The sequence below is a fragment of the Aquarana catesbeiana genome, linkage group LG03 (genome assembly GCF_042186555.1).
Source record: "Aquarana catesbeiana isolate 2022-GZ linkage group LG03, ASM4218655v1, whole genome shotgun sequence".
In the NCBI taxonomy this organism is placed as follows: Eukaryota; Metazoa; Chordata; class Amphibia; order Anura; family Ranidae; genus Aquarana; species Aquarana catesbeiana.
The window spans coordinates 15156343-15172373 of NC_133326.1; the positions used below are offsets into that span (position 1 = coordinate 15156343).

Sequence of the window (16031 nt, forward strand, 5' to 3'; positions counted from 1 at the left end):
CGGTCCTGTGTGATATAAAAGGGATGGAAGTCCGGACCCAGTGAGATGAGGTGTGAAGGGAAGTCATGGGAAAGAGAAGGAGTTTGGTTTAGGCCAGGTCCACCTTACCAGGTCCACTTGATGCCATTACCGGAGTCTGATTGGCCAGTATCATGCCGAAGTCGGAGCTAAATTCCAGACTTGGACTCAACCAGTATTGGACTTTTGCTTGAACAGGTATGCTGGGGCAGCTACAATCCTGAAGTTATGGACTAGGGATGTTGGGAAATATTGGCACTTTATCTTGAACTGTGGTTTGTCTCTGTCATAACATTAATTTATTCTTCAAGTAATTGCTTGAAACGTTGCCTGGTCTGAAGTTACTAAAGGGGTGCAATGCAAGTAACTGGCACAAAAATAGTCTGCAGCTTGGGTCACTAAACACACTGGGGTATGAAGACATCATACAAGGTTTAATATAGTGTGAAGATACAAGTGGCTACTAAGGGTAACAAAGGTTTCTCTAGCAGCCTGTCGTTAAGCATGTACTGTAAATGTGGCAGGTGGGATAGCCTCTTGCAGGGGAAGCAGATCAGCACCGCAGAGGTCCCCAGCCTGTGCACAGGTACGGAAGAGGAAGAGTTGCGTGAAATGCACTCATGGAGTCAGCGCTAGGTGCACAGCTGGACCCCATACCGTTACTGGGAGTGAGGTAGCTGTGATACGCTGGAGAGGGCAGGGTGCAAACCGCCCTAAATGCACAAGTAACTGTGATGATGCTTAATACATCAAGAGAATTTGCTAGAGTTCGTTCATGTTTAGTCATCTGTCTATCTGGCTGTGAGCGTGGCTTAAGTAATGGTACCCCGTGTGTAGTGCGGTGACCCTGTACAAAGTGCCTAGTGTAGTCCAGAAGAACCCACCCCTCTCATGTGACCCTTGCTTGGCACCCAACAAGAAGGGGAAAAATGGCGGACGTGACCACCAGTCCTCAACACCTACCTACCCCCCCTCACTACAAGCGACATTCAACAGCAAGGGTACCAGGAAAGGTGAGTATATACGTTCTTCTTTTCTGTCCAAAAGGTTTTATTAGGTTTCCAAAGTAGCGTACTAGTTCAGCAGTTCAGTGATATTATAACACAATGGTAATGAGTTAGGAGGTACAATTAGGCAAGACATAATAGGAGTCAGTGTGAAACTGTACAGTACCATGCCGATTCTACAGATTGTACTATTGTGGAAACCAATTCTTTAACCAGGAGATTTTTCCCGGGGGGGCGTGGGTGAACGGAGGGCCTGTTTCCGCTCCGTAATTTTTTAGACTTGTGCGAATTGGGAGAATATGGTCAGGATACTAGTAAAGTGTTATCAAAGCTCGGTGGCATTTTTTTTTATCATTCCAGGGTTGTCAGACCCAGGTATATTTTGAGCAAATTCTCTGCTAATGATGCCTTCATTTTTTTGAGGATCATGGCTCGGAAACAGGTAGATCGACAATCGGGAAGAAATTTGTATTTGGGCTAGGACTGAATACCAATGAGAGAGCAATTTATAATATGTCTCCAGTACAGCGACATGTAGGGTCCTTTCACACGGGCTTTGCGATTAGATGTGTTTTTTAGGTGGACCTTATTGGAATCCAATGCCCTCGTGTGCCCTGTCCAGCCTGCTTTGGCTTTAACCAGGAGATGGGTGTAAGGGAGCTGTGAGGGGTTCCTGGAGGTCGTGGGTGGTTGGAGGGCTTGTCTCAGTTCGGACAGTTTTGGGCTTGTGCGGGCTGGGGGATGTGGTCATCAAGATTCTAGCAAGGTCCGGTGGCAAGATTTTTATCATTTCAGGGTTGCAAGACCTGGGTATATTTGAAAGCTTTGTCAATCAAAATTGCCTATTTTTTTCATGGATTATGGCTTGTGTGGTCTGGTTTTTGGTTTCAGCTAAGCTTTGGTTGTTTTTTTTTTTTTTTTTCAAGGGCCTTGGTTGTAGTTTGTGAGCACTCAAAGTAAGAGCTTGAATTGTGCAATAGAGATGTCTTGTTTAGGAGCCACTCAATGGGATCAGCAAAGGTGGAGGATGTCAAATACTTTGGTCCAAAAGACCTGAGCTCTCAGACAGGACCACCATGATTGCGTAACCTTGGAAAAAATTTGATGCATAATTGAGAACAAAGTTGTGTATCCGGGCTGGGACTAAATACCAACAGGAGAGCAATTTTATGATTTGTCTCCAGTACAACCACATGTAGGGTCCTTTCACATGGGCTTTGCAATCAGGTGGTCCTGATCCAAAGCTCCATGTACAGTGCCTTGAAAAAGTATTCATACCCCTTGACATTTTCCACATTTTGTCTTGTTACAACCAAAAACTTAAAGCGGAGTTCCACCCAAAAATGGAACATCCACTTTAAGTGCAGATGACCCCTTGATATGCCACATTTGGCATGTCATTTTTTTTGGGGAGGAGCGGGTAACCTGTTTTTACAGGCACCCAGCTCCCACTTCCTCCTCTGGCTCCGCGGCACCGTAAGGAAGATCACCTCTCCCCCCTCCCTCCCTACAACCTTCTGAGACATTTTTCCAGAGGATTGCCCGGCCATTCACAGCGCGGCTGGCGCATACGCAGTGCGCGCCTGGCTGTGAAGCCACAGCCGGGTGTCCACAGTTAGCATGCCGGCGCTGCAGAGAGGAGAGGGAGATGAGCGAGGCTTTCTGCACCCGCATCGCTGGACCGTGGGACAGGTGAGTGTCCGATTATTAAAAAGTCAGCAGCTACACATTTTGTAGCTGCTGAATTTTAAATGGGCGGAACTCCGCTTTAAGTGTATTTTATTGGGGTTTTATGTGATAGAGCAACACAAAGTGGCACATAATTGTGAAGTGGAAGGAATAAGATAAATGATATAAATAAATATGTGAAAAGTGTGTGGGGGGGCATTTGTATGGCGCCCCCTGGAGTCAATACTTTGTAGAACCGCCTTTCTCTGCAATTTCAGCTGCCTCTTGGCTCTTCTCTGATGAATGCTCTCCTTGCCCGGCCGGTCAGTTTAGGTGGACAGCCATGTCTTGGTAGGTCTTCAGTTGTGCCATACTCTTTCCATTTTCGGATGATGGATTGAACAGAGCTCCGTGAGATGTTCAAAGCTTGGGATATTTTTTTTATAACCTAACCCTGCTTTAAATGTCTCCACAACTTTATCCCTGACCTGTCTGGTGTGTTCCTTGGCCTTCATGATGCTGTTTGTGCACTAAGGTTCTCTAACAAACCTCTGAGGGCTTCACAGAACAGCTATATTTATACTGAGATTAAATTACACACAGGTGGACTCTATTTACTAATCAGGTGACTTCTGAAGGCAATTGGTTCCATTCAATTTTAGTTAGGGGTATCAGAGTAAAGGGGGGCTGAATACAAATGACCCCCCACACTTAGATATTTCAGATATTTATTTGTAGAAAAATTTTGAAAACCATTTATCATTTTCCTTCCACTTCACAATTATGAGCCACTTTGTGTTGGTCTATCACATAAAATCCCAATAAAATACATTTACGTTCTTGATTGTAACATGACAAGGTGTGAAAATTTTCATTTTGAAAAAAAACGCGTTGGACGCTTTCTGTCTGTTGACCGTGTTTGATTTTTATTGTTATGCTTTCAATTTCATTTTTCAATAAATTTGTACTTTTATATTCAATCACTGCTTTATGGTCCGTTTTAAAGTCCCACCTCTTTGAGGAACCTTTTCTACTCTATGTACTAGGGATGTGGACCATAACCAGTTCATTCAGGTAGTTGGGCAAGTATCCTTTCGTAAAGCACAGAATTTAGACAGCATTTCTGAAGGCAGGGATCTGATGTCACACCCCGCGCAGAGAAAAGAGCAAAGCTGAGTGTAATCTGAGACCTGAGTGGAGGGAAAAGACACGCCCTCTCCACAAATTCTCATAGGGAAACATGCACAGCTCAGGCTGTTAATTGCTTTCTGTGTGCTGGAAGGGGTGCAGCTGCCCCCTGGGATTCCGTGGTGTTGAAGTGACCCATGCAGGTAGCAGAGGGAAGTGAGAACAGGTGAGAACCACACTGAGTGCTTTGGATGGAGACAAATACGCACTATAGAGGGGTGTGCTTTCTTTTTATTCTGATTTCAGAGGTGTGCAACCGCTTTAAAGGCATGACCCATCCATTCATCTTTTTTTTTTTTTACAGTAAACACAGGCTGTATTGTATGTATCATGTATGCTGGGACCAGTGCCAGGGCAAGGTCATCCAGCACCCAGGCCAAAATATGCCAATCTGTGCCCCCTCCCCCATTCATGATGTGAAAGCTTAGGGAATCCTACGCCCAGCAGTCACTCACTTGTCAAAAATCACTGCCGCTGTCACTTCTCCTGTCAGCCTTGTAACAAAAGGAAGGCACCCTCATCCCTTCAGTAAACCATTGCGCCCAGGGCAGCTACCCCACTCGCCCACCCCTTGTCCCTGTCCTGGTTGTGGACTCACCTTTGTCCATACTGTGCCTGACATGTGTCCATACTGCGGGCTATTGTGACACTTTTAAGGAAAACATTCTATAATTCCTATGTCTGCAGGCTTTCACTTAGCCGATGCCCCAGCCAAGTTATAGTTAACAATTGTGCTGGACGAGTCTAGTTGGGCAGACGGAGCCCCGTGCCTCCCTGACGCCAGTACCCCCTTCCTGTGTCATTATCCCTCCCCGCATATTACGGAATAATTTCATTTCTAATCCAGTGAGGACAAAGCCGCAGCCCAGGATCCAGCCTTGTTTGTTTCTCTCTAATTAGTCGCATTAATCAGAGTATATTTTGCCACGCGTGGAGGGAGGAGCTTCGCAAATTTGTTCTGTGCGCCTCGTTTTTATTGTGATGGGGAATGCATGCGGCCAGTGTCTCCCTAATGAATATGTGCAATATCGGTCTGGGCCTCCGTATGCTGGCAGTACTTCTAATCAGCTTGCTGCATCTTACAATGATGTGAAGTGCCCAACTAAATGATAATGAGAGTATTGAATCTGCGCGATCCAGCGCTCTTTTTTATGATTAGTCCGCAGTACACCGAGCAATCCTTCATTTCCACATACTTAACAAATTAAGGATTTTTTTTTTATTCCCTTATTAAATGTTTCCAATATAACATAATGAACATACTGAATTTTACTGTATGAAATAAAATAGTTCTAGTAGCATGAACCTTCCAACATGATCTTACAGCAATTTTTTTTTTTAATTGTTTATTTTATTTATTTATTTTTATATATTTATTGTATTTATTTTTTACATAATGAATATACTGAATTTTACCCTATGAAATAAAGTAATTCTAGTACCATGAACCTTCCAACATGATCTCTTACAGCATAGTGTTTGTTTTTTCTATTATTATTTATTTTAATTATTTATTTACCAATTGGTAAAATCTAAAAGATGCTGTTGCATCAAGTAACTAGATACCAAATATGTCAAGATTTAAAATTTCAGTGTTTTTTTTTGTTTATTATTATTGATTGTATTTATTTTTATATATTTATTTTATTTATTTATATTTTATAAAGTTATTGTAATTATTTATTTATTTTTGTATATTTATTTTTATACATAATGAACATACTGAGTTTTACTCTAGTAGCATGACCCTTCCAACATGATCTCTTACAGCAAAGTGTTTTTTTGTTTTTTATTGTTTATTTTAATTATTTTTATATATTTATTGTGCAGTAATTATTTACTTATTTATATTTTATATATTTTTTGCAATTATTTTTTTCTTTTTTTAGATTTTTTTTACATAATGAACATACTGAATTTTACGCTATTAAATAAAATAATTCTAGTAGCATGAACCTTCCAACATGATTTCTTACAGCAAAGTGTTTTTTTTATTGTTATTGATTGTATTTATTTTTATATATTTATTTTATTTATTTATATTTTATATATTTATTGTAATTTTTTTTTACATAATGAACATACTGAATTTTACTGTATGAAATAAAATAATTCTAGTAGCATGAACCTTCCAACATGATCTCTTACATCAAAGTGTTTTTTTATTGTTTATTTTATTTATTTATTTTTATATATTTATTGTATTTATTTATATTTTATATATTTATTGTAATTATTTATTTTTTACATAATGAAAATACTGAATTTTATGCTATGAAATAAAATGATCTAGTAGCATGAACCTTCTAACATGATCTCTTACAGCAAAGTCTTTTTATTTATTTTTTTTTTTTTTTTTATATTTATTGTATTTATTTATAATTTTTATATTTTAATGTATTTATTTGTATATAAACATACTGAATTTTATGCTATGAAATAAAATAATTCTAGTAGCATGAACCTTCCAACATTATTTTACAGCAAAGTGTTTTTTATTGTTATTGATTGTATTTATTTACAATAAATATATAAAATATAAATACATAAAATAAATTTATAAAAATAAATAAATACAATCAAAAACAATAAAAAAACAAACAAAAAAAAACACTTTGCTGTAGAGTAAAATTCAGTATGTTCATTATGTAAGAAATAAATATATAATAAATAAATAAATTACAATAAATATATAAAATATATATAAATAAAAAAATATATATTTTTTTACATAATGAACATACTGAATTTTACTCTATGAAATTAAATAGTTCTAGTAGCATGAACCTTCCAACATGATCTCTCACAGCAAAGTTTTTTTTTTTTTAAATTAATTATTTTTATATATTGTACAGTATATATATATATATATATATATATATATATATATATATATATATATATTAGTATTTTTTTTTCTTTTTAATATATATTTATTTTTTACATACTGAATTTTATGTTATGAAACAAAGTAATTCTAGTAGCATGAACCAACATGATTTCATACAGCAAAAGTGTTCCATAGAGTGAACATCTTCTTAACCACTTGCTTCCCGGGCAATTTTGTAACTTTTTACACAAATGTTTAAATCAGCATTCCTTACTAGAAAATTATTTGGGATCCCAAACCTTTTTTTTTTAAAAGCAAAGGCCCTGGAGAATAAAATGGGGGCTGTTGCAATTTTTCAGAAAAAAAAAATACACAAAATATTACAGTGCACACAAGCACAATATTATACCCAATTGTTTTGGGCAAAATATAAAAGATTATTTTGTGTCAAGTAAATAGATACCAAACATGTCAAGGTTTAAATGAAGATAAATTATGGACCTAGAATTATTGCTCTCACTCCAATGATCACAGCGATACCTCACATGTGGTGCAATCACTGTTTGACAGATCTGCATGTTTATTTTTTTTATATATGTATTGTTATTTATTTTATTATATATTTTTTATTTATTTTTATTTTTTTTTACATAATGAACATACTGAATTTTACGCTATTAGATTAAATAATTCTAATAGCATGAACATTCCAACATAATCTCTTACAGCAAAGTGTTCCACTGAATAGACATCTCTTAATCCCTTGCTTCCAAATGAAACTTTTCACATGTGGTGCAATCGCTTTTATTTATTTATTTATTTATTATATATTATTGTGTTTATTAATTTTTATGTATTTATTTTTTACATAATAAACATACTGAATTTTACGCTAGGAAATACAATCATTCTAGTAGTATGAACCTTCCAACATGATCTCTTGCAGCAATTTGTTCCATAGAGTGAAACTACTTGCTGTCTGAGGCAATTTTTTAATTTTTCACATACATGTTAAAATCAGCATTTTTTGCTAGAAAACTACTTAGAACCCCCCAAACATTATATATTTTTTTGAAAGCAGAGGCCCTGCAGAATAAAATGGTGGCCGTTATAATTTTTTAAGTCAGACAACATTTGCGCAGCCGTTCATCAAATGCAAATTTTCAGGAAAAAGAAATACACAAAAGAATTATAGTGCACACAAACACAATATTATACCCAATTGGTAAAATCTAAAAGATGTTATTGCATCAAGTAACTAGATACCAAACATGTCAAGATTTAAAATTGCACACGCCCGTGAAATGGAGACAAACTACAGTACCCAAAATTGTCTATAGGGGACGCTTTAAAAGCCTTTTACAGGTTATCAGTTTAGCGTTAATCATGAATTTTGGGCCTAGAATTATCGCTCTCACGCCACTGGTCACGGAAATACCTCACTGTGGTGCGATCACTCTTTACATATGTGGCCAGACCTACGTGTGTTTGCCTTTATGTGTATGTGTGGGCAAAGGGGGGGCTTTAAAAAAAATTTTAATTATTATTTTATTTTTACACCTTTTTCATCAAACGTGGTTATAAACCCTCACATACACCCAGTGAAATGACTGGACTAAGGTGAAACACAGAGATTAAACAAATCCTCCTACATAGGTTGCACCTGTTTATCTACAGTCTTCTCCTCTCTACAGCCGTTCAAAGTGCAAAATGTATACAGCTTGTCTGAGCTGTCAGAAAAAAGGGGGGGCACAGAGCTGAAGTCACATTCTGCAGAGCATAGTGAGGGCTGATTGGAGGGAAGGGACCCCCCCCCCTCACCTTTCTCCACAGCACACAGGAACAGAGCTGAGGCTGTCAATTACAGGCTTTGTGATGGAGCTCCCTCCCCTGTCACCTTTTGTCTCTTGGTGTCAGGAAAACTTGTCAGAAGTAATTCTTGCTGATAGCAGAGGAATGAAGCGGAAGACAGAAATGCCACTCTGGACCAACTGCAAAGTGTACAGTTTTTTTGCCTTTAGTAAATCAACCCCTTAGTGCACTACTATAGAGCAAGGGTGTCAAACACAATTTCATTGCGGGCCGCATCAGCAGTATAGTTGCCCTCAAAGGGCCAGTTGTATCTGAGGTGTGCTACATACAGTGTGCAGGGTTCAGGGGTGTGCTAGGTACAGAGTGCAGGGTTCAGGGGTGTGCTGGGTACACAGTGCAAAGTACAGGGGTGTGCTAGGTACAGAGTGCAGGGTTCAGGGGTGTGCTAGGTACCGAGTACAATGTTCAGGGGTGTGCTGGGTACAGAGTGCAGGGGTTCAGGGGTGTGCTAGGTACAGAGTGCAAGGTTCAGGGGTGTACTAGGTACAGAGTGTAGTTTCAGGGGTGAGCAGGTGAACAGGTTATTAGTGGCCTGTATATGAAAAAATCAAGTGATCTAAATTTTCACTATATTATATGTTGATACTAATGACCATTTAGATCACTTGATTTTTTCATATACAGGCCACTAATAACCTGTTCACCTGCTGGGTCTAGCAGGACCTAGTATTTGATATGCACACAGGTGTTATATATGACACATTTCTTTGCACAATATAGCGCTACACTTTTTCTTTTTCTCATCAATTAATACAATTAGTCTAATTGTTGGTGTTGGCTGCTTGGTTTTGTTTTGTTTGGTTGGCGCAGCAGATTTTCCTCATTTTATTTAGTTTCAGGGGTGCCCTATATGCAGGGTTCAGGGATGTGCTACGTACATATTGCAAGGTTCAGGGGTGCACTGTGCAGGGTTCAGTGTTGCATTATGTAGAGTCCACAGTTCAAGGGTGTGCTGTGTACAGAGTGCATGGTTCAGGGGTGCATTATGTACAGAGTGCAGGGTTCAGGGGTGTACTACATACAGCGTGCAGTGTTCAGGGGTGTGCTACGTACAGAGGTCAGGGTTCAGGGGTGTGCTACGTACAGAGTGCAGGGTTCAGGGGTGTGCTACGTACATAGTGCAGGGTTCAGGGGTGCATTATGTACAGAGTGCAGGGTTCAGGGGTGTGCTACATACATAGTGCAGGGTTCAGGAGTGTGCTACGTACAGAGTGCAGGATTCAGGGGTGTGCTATGTACATAGTGCAGGGTTCAGGGGTTTGCTGTGTACAGTGTGTAGTTTCAGGGGTGCCCTATACAGAGTGCAGGATTCAGGGGTGTGCTACGTACATAGTGCAGGGTTCAGGGGTGCATTATGTACAGAGTGCAGGGTTTAGGGGTGCGCTATGCACAGTGCGCAACCCCAGTGGATTTCTGCCACATTCCAGCTGCAAAACGGGGTGTGAGGGCCACATGACAAGACCTGGCGGGCCGGATTCAGCCCACGGGGTGTGTTTGACATATGTCAAACACAATACACAGTACACAGAATATGGAAATGCAATTATTTTAGTAAATATCAACTGCTAAACACCCTTTCTCATCAGCAGTATATAGCAGTCTTGTGACTTCTATCAGTGTCTGGTTAAAGCTTGTAGGAGGAGTTTTCATTCTCCTCTGGCTGTCCTTATGAGGCTGCAGGACCCCTGACCCTCTGTCTGGACAGTGCTGATTGGCCTTATTCTGATCATATGCACTCTACCAAAAGGAAAAAAAAAACTCTTTAGCAATACACACCACACTGAGCATGTGCAGAGTTCCCCCAAGGCTCTGTTCTATCAGGAGATGGATTGGGGACAATGGAAGAAGGGGAGGGATCAGAGAAGACAGGATCAAACAGACTCTTTACACAATGCAGAGGGTGAACCCCTTAGGTTCCACAGTGAGTATAACAAGCATGATTTACTGCGTATACAGACTGATTTTACGGTTGTGGGTTTAGTAACACTTTAACCCTTTTACTCTACTCCCGATCTTTTCATTGGCACCCTCTACAGGTTGGATAATTATTACTATGCAGAATACTCATAATGACTTTATCTTCACAGAATGGAATGAGCACCAGTGCTACCCGTTCTCCTCTACTCCAATGACCTCGTATCCCTTGACCCACCATTTACTGGTCGCCTCATAACAAGGACTTCTGTCTTTTCCCTCTCCCTTCCTCTCGCTTCTCCATCTGGTGAGAAGTTAACACAAATGGCTTCTTATTGCATCAACTTTGACCCGGAGAGTTTCTCTCCAGACTGATCCCTTATCTTACTACCCCCCCATGGCGTAATGACATCCCCCCCCTGTTGATTGCTCAAGTTTATGGGTTAAAGCCTGCCGTTAAAGAAAAAGTATACCATGGTCAATCAAAGAATCCTAATGAAATCTATTTTAATTTCTGTTGGTCCCAGTAGAACTATCCAAGGGGGTTGAGTACTTAGTCAACTGCACCGGATCTAGTACTTCACAGCAAAAAACCTTCCTGGAAATATGAGGCAGGGTAGCTAATGAGATGACTGGTGCAGAGGCAGAAGAATAGGAGAAACGACCTCCAGCAGCACTGAGCATGAATTAGCTGAAAGAACATCCTTCTAACTAAAAAAAAAAACAGGGTATTGTTTTAAAGATGAGCTCATGAAATCGCTAAATACAACCATTTAGAGCAACACATTTCCATTTGTTGTTCTGCACATTCTTGATTATCATGTGCTCGTTCTTGCACATCTTTACACCATGTAGATTGACAGCTAAGCCTACACAGAGCAAAGCTTTAAAAGCTTGCATTACATTGTTGGCGGTTTTTAGTTTTTTCCTGATTCAAACCTAATCAGCTAAAACGGGACAGATGGACCCACACAAAAAAAAGGACAGATGGTCTCCACATTTCCGAACAGAGGCACAGAGGAACACAAAGAAAGTTCATATTTTCCGAAAGTAAAATGTTGTTTTACTTTAGATCAGCCATTCTCAGCCAGGGTTACATAGGAACCATGGGGTTCCTCCTGAGGTTGCTAGGGGTTGCTTGAGCTGTAGTTGACTAGACTCCTAATTGACCATGCCTGCATACTTCCAGAGTCAACGCCACTTGGCAAAGCCAGCAGCATTACACTAATCATCCTTTGAGTTGGCTGTAACAGCATTCTGAACACCCCAGGTTTCATTCTTCCTGCTGACTACCAGTGTAAGAGGCATTTTTTTCATTGACCCTCAATGAATTGGTTTTAGTAAGGGTCATCCAAGACTTTAAAACTATTTTAGGGGAATAAAAGGGTTTATAAAAGGAATTGGACTCTATCATGGATTTAGAATATCTCTTGGCAGCAGAATATGTGGATGGACCAACACACAGTCACTTGGGCTACCTGAACAGTATTTTGTTATTCTCAAGGTGTTCTTATAAATATAATTCCTTCTCATCCCCGTCACGATGGACCTCCCATTTGTCCATTCTACCCCAACCTTCCACTCCAACCTTCCACTCCAATTTTAATCTTACGTTCTCTGACCCTACTTATTCTCACCTCTTTCTGAATAGTTTTCCATGCTCTCTTTGCCTTTTGATGGTTATCTTATGGCTGACACTACATGTTTTAATTGGGCAAGTTGGCAACCCACCAATGATTCTTGTGCCGGTGGAAGTTATGAAGAACCCATAACACGCTACCAATAAACAACTGAAGTGATTCTAATTGTTTTATGTTTGTGTAATTGCCTATGCCCAAACTACCTACAACTGTATTTACATATATGCCTCTGTATACTATACTCTAGAAGGCCATCTATTCTCAACCAGGGTTCGGCAAAACCTTGGGGTTCCTCCAGATGTTGATAGGGGTTCCTTAAGCTGTGGATGAATGACCCCACATTTGATGGTGTCTGTAAATTTATGGAGCCTGTGCCACTTGGCAGAACCACCAATGATTTTTAGTTGTCTGTAAAGGGGGCATTCTGACCACCACTGTAAGGACATTCTTCCAACTGACCACCAATGTAAGAAGCAATCGTCTCGAAAGACCACAAATGTAGGACTGTGACAAACCCAACAAGGACAGAGGCTTTTGGAGAGGACTAGGGGCAGGCCTCCTACCCATTGATTATGGCCCATGGAGAAAGCAGATCATTCAACAATGTAATGGACACTGAGAGCAAGGCTTGGATTCATTCTCTGAATAAGGACAATAAAGCTTCCCTTCTGGAGTGGATGAAAAGGTGTGATATTAATCTTGCACAGGCTGATGGTCAGAGGGAATATGGTGGCCCTCCTGTAGACTGGGTTGAGAGGCTCCTTCACTTGGGACAGAAATATTTATCAACCATAATCCTCTGGAGATATATGAAAATAAATTAATTCCACTGTATCAGACTGCTGGGACATTGTATGTATGATGATTTGTCCAGTGGACAGAATACACATGTTTGTGTCTCTCTCATTGTTAATTGGGTCACCTATTGTTTCTGTCTGTCTGCTAGTATTGTGTCCACTCCACCTTGTTGGTAAACTATTGTGGGATGTTATATGTTTGTTTATCAGATTACTGGTTAATAAGGATCACTATTAGTTGTTAGCTGTTAATTGGAGTGGTGTTTGATGTTGCATTGTCATGCTAATATCCTCAAGAGGGTTAATGTCCTGCTGTGGGGTATAAAGTATGTGTCTGAGTTTCAATAAAGAGTCATTTGTTTGGTTCTATCCCGACATCTTGTCTGTGTACAATGCTTGGGGTAAAAAGGACTGGTATTAGCTCTCAGTCTGCTTAGAACGGTTTGGAGGGCAGGAGGCACTGTTTGGCGGAAACTGTTGGGGTGCCAAGTGGTTCTGTCATAGTGACATTCTTTCCACTGACCACCAATGTAAGGAGCATTCTTCTCACTGATCACCAATGTAAGGAACATTCTTCCCACTGATCACCAATGTAAGGAGCATTCTTCTCACTGATCACCAATGTAAGGAACATTCTTCCCACTGATCACCAATGTAAGGAGCATTCTTCCCACTGATCACCAATGTAAGGAACATTCTTCCCACTGATCACCAATGTAAGGAGCATTCTTCTCACTGATCACCAATGTAAGGGGCATTCTTCCCACTGATCACCAATGTAAGGAGCATTCTTCTCACTGATCACCAATGTAAGGAACATTCTTCCCACTGATCACCAATGTAAGGAAGGGACATTCTTCTCATTGTCCACCAATGTAAGGGACATTCTTCCCACTGAACACCAATGTAAGGGACATTCTTCCCACTAACCACCAATGTAAAGAGCATTCTTCTCAATGACCACCAATGTAAGGAGCATTCTTCTCAATGACCGCCAATCTAAGAAGTAATTCTACCCAATGTAAAGAGCATATTTCCCACTGATCCTCAGTGAATTGAAGTTAGCAGGGGTTTCCCTAGACCAGAAAATTATTTCAAGGGTTCCTCTGGGGTAAAAGGGTTGGGAAAGGCTGCTCTTCAGTGTTCACAGCTATGTGACTTTGCTTTGATTGTTTCTTTTGTGCTGTCTTTAAATATAAACCTGATTAGCTAAGATTGAACAAATAAGGTTGGAAAGTGCTGCTTTGGATACAATTGGTCCTTAGCCAATTTCTTGTTTTAATAATGGTTTGTACTGAAGCAAAACAGCTGTGTGAGGAGCCTCACAGGAATCTGTACATCCCGGGTGGGAATACTTGCCTCGGGACAGTGACTTCATTCACAATGAAGATGAACAAGTGATCTACACATCTACAATCTAGTACAGTATATGATCCATGAGTCGGATAGTAGCCTTCAGGTAACGCTTCTCACACAGGTTTTTTGAATACTTTCATTAGTAACAACTGGTGATGAGGTACAATATGTCACCATTGTGAACATGGTTGTTGTATTGTCAGACCTGCCAAAACATTTCCCAGCTTAAGTGAAATAACGGCTCTTTTATTAGGGGAATAAGGGAGCAGTCACTCATTGATAAAAGATTTCCAACATCATGACAATTGCAGGCACTTCTCATGGCTGTGTATGGTCAGTCTAGCTCATAACTCCAAAGATTGTTTATTCTCGTGGACACCTGATGTAAGGGGGACACTCTGATGGGTACAACTGATGTAAGAAGACACTTTCATTGGGACACCTGATGTAAGGAAGCACTCAGATGGGAACACCTGATGTAAGGGGGTACCATGTAGTAGACACCTAGTGTAGGGGGGGCACTCTGATGGGGACACCTGATGTTAGGAGGCATTTTGATGGGGGCGCCAGTTTTAAGGGGGCACTCTGATGGGTACAACTGATGTAAGAAGACACTTTAATTGAGACACCTGATGTAAGGAAGCACTCAGATGGGAACACCTGATGTAAGGGGGCACTGTGATGGGTACAACTGATGTAAGAAGACACTTTCATTGGGACACCTGATGTAAGGAAGCACTCAGATGGGAAAACCTGATGTAAGGGGGTACCATGTAGTATCAGTTGTACCCTAGTGTAGGGGGGCACTCTGATGGGGACACCTGATGTTAGGGGGCATTTTGATGGGGGCGCCAGTTTTAAGGGGGCACTCTGATGGGGAGACTTGATGTAAGGGGGCACTATGATGTTAACACCTAATGTAAGGGGGCATGCTCATGGGGACATTTGCTGTAAGGAGGCACTCTGATGGAGACACTTGATGAAAGGGGGCATTATGAGGTAGACACCTAATGTAAGGGAGCACTTTCATGGGGACACCTGATGTAAGGGGGGACCCTGATGGGGACTCCTGATATAAGGAGGCACTGTTAGGGGGACACAAAGAAAATTGATAAAAAAAAAAAAATATTACTGAAATTAGATTTTACCCATTTATATACCGTATATTATACTGGTGACCCCACAATAGGGATAAAACTTTTCTGTGGAGTGGGAGGTTAATAAGACACGCGGCCAATTAGAAGAAAAGAGGTTTAACCTCAAACTGCATAGTAAGTTCTTTACTATAAGAGCGATAAGAATGTGGAATTCCCTTCCACAGATGGGGAGCATCGAGCATCTCATCGGTAGTTTAAAATCGATAGTTTAAAAAAACTATTGGATAAGCACCTGAATGACCGCAACATACAGGGATATACAATGTAATACTGACATATAATCACACACATACTGTAGGTTGGACTTGTGTCTTTTTTTCAACCTCACCTACTATGTAACTATGTAATATAAACAGAAATATAAAGGGGCACTATGATGTAGACACCTAATGTCAGGGGCCATTTTCATGGGGACACCTGAAGTAAGAGGAGAACTCTATTGGGGATACCTGGTGTAAGGAGGCGCAGTAAGGGGGCACAAAGAAAATTGATAAAAAAAATATTATTGAAATTAGATTTTACCCATCTATATATTTTATTTAAATATATAAATAGAAATGTAAAAAAAAAAAAAGAAACATCCA

The 16031-nt window shown here is 40.1% G+C and overlaps 1 protein-coding gene across 5 annotated transcripts in view; it reads left to right on the forward strand.

Moving 5' to 3' along the window:
- Positions 1–16031, forward strand: part of MEGF11 (multiple EGF like domains 11) — an 838162-nt gene that overhangs the window by 344051 nt on the left and 478080 nt on the right. The window lies entirely within an intron of this gene.